The following is a 4,137-nucleotide window of genomic DNA, read 5'->3' as shown; positions in this document are numbered from 1 at the left end:
CCTCATTTCCAGCCCCAAAGCACCACCCAAGCACAGCCACTTCATCCCTGCCGCCACCTTCTTGGGACAGGCAGGAGGGATGGGATCCACCTGCCAGGGGGATGGACCAGGAGTTCGGAGGTGCTGCAGGGGGATGCCTTCAGCCTTGTCTCCTTCCAGCTGCTGGCAGCCTGGGCAGCTCCCCCTCCCCAGCAGCTCCCACGGCACAGATAAGGGTTTGCAAACAGCAGTCCTGCCAGCTGATAAGGAGCTGAAGAGCCTGAGGAGCTTCTGGAGCACAGCATCCTCCCCAGTTCCTCCAGCCCCTGCTGGGAACCTCAGCGGTCAAATGTCGCTGTCAGAGCTAAGAGGTGCCAACCCTGCGTGAGCCAAACCCACGATGCTGGGCGCTGCCCACAGCCAACTCCCCCTGTCTTTTTAACATTCCTAAAATAATGCTAGGGAAGCTCTGATGCCCCTGCCAAGCCCCCCCAGGTGCTGACACCAGAGGAGCTGTGTCACAGGCTGTAAATCGCTTCGCACAGCGATTCCTTGTGAGGAATCCCAGACAGAAGGACCCACAGCCCCCTGGGGATGGAAATTATCAGGAATGAGCCTCTCAACCTGCAGCAGCAGCACCTGTTGTCCATAACAGTGGGAGGAGGCAGCTTGAATTCCCAGGTGCTGCCTGCACCCTCAGCAGCAGCACAGCAGAGAGCTGGGGCTGCAACTGGGGCTCTTCCCAGCCCCAAACTAAAGCACAGAAATTCAGTGTGAGAGAGGATAACAGAATCATGGAAGCACTACAGTTGGAAAAGACCTCCAAGATCATCAGATCCAACCACTAACCCAGCACGGCCAGTTCCACCATTAAACCATGTCCCAAACAGCCACATCTACACATTTTTCAAACACTTCCAGAGATGGTGATTCTATCCCTTCCCTGGGCAGTCTGTTCCAATGTATGGTTGTTTCTACCACCAGATTGGGGTGGTCTGGCCAGCAGATAAACCTGGCACAGGATTGCGCCCCGGGAATGGGGATTTTCCCGGCGTCTGACCCAGCCCATGCTTGGGGTCACTCACAGCCCTATTTGTGATTCCCCCCACACTCGCCAGACCAGACGTGTGGCAGCATCCCCACACTATTCCTCATGGCTACGTGCCCTTTCTGAGGAATCCCAGAGATCCAGTGATAAGAGGCCAGCCCAGCTTGGGGCAGCTAAGCCCCCAAATTTGCAAGGCAGGCAGATAAACAGAAAGGTTATCTCCATGCCAGGACAGCCTTTGGAGCAAACATTCCCCAGAAGCCATCACAAAGGCGGGCTGGCAGAACAGGCCCTGCAGTCCTTGGACATTGAACCAAGAGAACGGGGGGTGGGGGGGGGGAAGAAAAAAAGAAAAGAAGGAAAAAAAGCCACACACACCAACCCGCTGAATTCCTTTAAAACCCGATCTGCAGGCTGCCTTTGGGAGACGGCCAAGTCAGCTGGGTGAGACGGGCGCCGCCTGCCCGTGGTGACCAGCGCTGGGCGCCCCGGCGCTCATCCCCTCTGCACGCCCAGGGGAACCTCCTGGGGGCCCCAGCATGGCTGCCCAAAGCTGGAGGATGCACCTGCAGCCCAGCAGAGCGTCCTGGCCAGCCCTGAGTGCCCAAGGATGCTGATGGAGAGGGTGGGAAGGGCATGCATAACTCTGAGTACCCGCTATTAAAGCAGAGCCCAGCCCTCCAGCTCAGCTTGGCTGCACTGGACAGTCTCCAGGGACCTAAAATAGCCAATTCAGGATTTCACATGGGAATGATGTTCCCATCTCTGCAGATCTCCAAGGGGAGCTTTGTTCCCGTGGCCCCTGGGGAGGCACCCACGCCACTGAAAGCAGCATCATAAATGCAGCCCGAGGCACTTGGAGAGCTTCTCCCAGTGTTCCCAGACGTGCTCTGGGAGTGCTGGGCATCCCCACTGCCCCAGCCAGCCTCCTTCCCTCCACAGCTGACCCCGCTGCCCACAGAGCAGTGCCAGAGCAGTTCCTAGATGACACAAAGCTTGCCCCAGTAAATAATCCACCAATTTCATGGCTGACTTCCAGTTCGCCTGTACCTGAGGATGCCACTAACAGAAACGTTGTGCCCAGCCTGGGACAGCAGAAAGGGACACGAGTGATGCTTCACACCATGCTGGCACAAGCCAAAGACCAGACCACTACCCCAGAGAAAATCCACTGTATCCTTGTTTTTGGATTGTCACTTGCAGCTCAGCTGCTTTGGCGGCTGGGGCTCCTGGGATCCAAGTGGGGGCTCCCTGTGTCAGCCGTGGCTGTTCCCGCCTCCGGGCGCTGGGCACACATCCAGAGACGGGCTGCAAGGGGAGGAGGGCTTTCATCCCGCCTGGCAGCCGGCAGGAAGCTTCCCTGTCGGGGAGGTAAAGTTCACCAGAAACACAGGCGGTAGGAGAACCGGCTCGTGTGCCTCGTGGGGAAAAAAGGGCTGGAGAGCTGAGTCAGCACTGAATTCCCCTCTCCCGGCGCACCAGTAGCTTGAGAAGTGGGATGTTACAGGGAGCCCCGAAGGCAGGGAAAAGCCCACAAGGGTGTGGGAGGTGTTGCATCCCCAGGGCACAGGCTCGAGGTTCCCGACCACTCACAACACTTCCAAGGACATGCAGCTACCGGGAGGATTTGTGGAGAAAAGCTAACACATGGAGCACGGCCACTTTGGGGCAACGCCATCCTGCCAGTCCCACACCCAGCACGGACCTGACAAACACTCTCCTCCCAGGGAACTGCAGTCAAGGATTTCCCCAGCATCCCTGGCCCTGATGGGATATACGTTTTCCTGATGGAAATCTGAAGAACAAATTCCTATCCATAGGCATTTTCCCCAAATGCTCCATCATCAACCTCATTATGCGATACAGAAATTCTCCCAAGGGATATTATGTAATGGCAATCCCTCCTTCCTCCCCCTAAGGAGTATATTTCTCATTACATCTCCTAGTAATTGATCAGTCTAGGAAATCATTTCTGGTAAAACCATATGTTTCTTTACCTAGTTTAGAATTTCCATCTTTATTCAGAAGGATAAAAAAAGCCCAAAACTTCCAGGAGATCCTAAAATTTACATTTCTGATGCGTGATGCCAGTCTTTCCTCAAACACGCTATTAAGCAAGGAGTAACACATTCTTATACCTGCCTGACCTCAGATCTTGCAAATTCATAAAGTCATTAAAATTAAGCATCTTACATTTCCTAACCTGATGATACAAATAATTTTATTTGAATGGATTTAAAAGACTGTTTCATATTCCAGTGTATCCAGACACCATAACCCATATTGTGGGTAATTCAACATAAGGATGCAGGGAATCAAGGAATAAAAAAGAAAAAAAAAAGAAAAGAAAGAAAATATTTAAGGCAGAAAATGACATACACATCTGTGCTCTCCAAAAGTACCATGCAGCACAGACCAGCCAGCTGAAGAATGCACCCCTTTTCACTGCCACTTCTGTCAACATATCACCACCAAACATCCCACCAGGTTTTACTTTAAAAACCAACAACAGCAAACACTAATATTTATGCCCCTTGTTCAAAGTTAACACTTCAAGATGGCGCATTCTTGAAAACGCCCCCAGCCCCCGCGGCCGGGACTCTCGCAGCCGGCGGTCTCCTGCAGGGGTCGGGGACGCTCCCCGGGGATGGATGAGTGGGAGAGGCGCAGCTCTTCTCGCCGAGGAGCATCCCTCCCCGAGGAGCATCCCACCTCTGCCCGGGGCCCCGGAGAGCACCCTCGCCCCCAAAGGGCACCCACTGCCCGCAGGACCTGCCCGGGCACCTCCTACTCCACCAAACCCTGGGCTTCGGCCTGCAGGCCAGGTCTGGTCTTGAAGGAGGGAGTGAATCAGCGAGCTGAGATCATTCCCTCTCCCAGCGCTTATCCGAGCCCCGGGGCACGGAGCAGGGCTGGGCGCTCTCAGCATGGCACCGCAGCTCTCCTTTCCTGGCCCTTTGCTCGCCCTCACTGTGTGCATGGGGCTCGGGAACTCCACGATCCTGCCTCCTTCATGGTGCCGTGAATCCAGCCCAGCCCGGCAGGCTGTGGAGCTGGGGGGCTCCTGGACACCCTCGGGGCAGCTCTGGCTGGGGCTGGGCAGGCCCGGG

Source organism: Geospiza fortis, unplaced genomic scaffold (assembly GCF_000277835.1).
Source record: "Geospiza fortis unplaced genomic scaffold, GeoFor_1.0 scaffold474, whole genome shotgun sequence".
NCBI classification, from domain to species: domain Eukaryota; kingdom Metazoa; phylum Chordata; class Aves; order Passeriformes; family Thraupidae; genus Geospiza; species Geospiza fortis.
The sequence above is the reverse complement of the archived record's forward strand: the minus strand, read 5'-3'. Positions refer to the sequence as shown.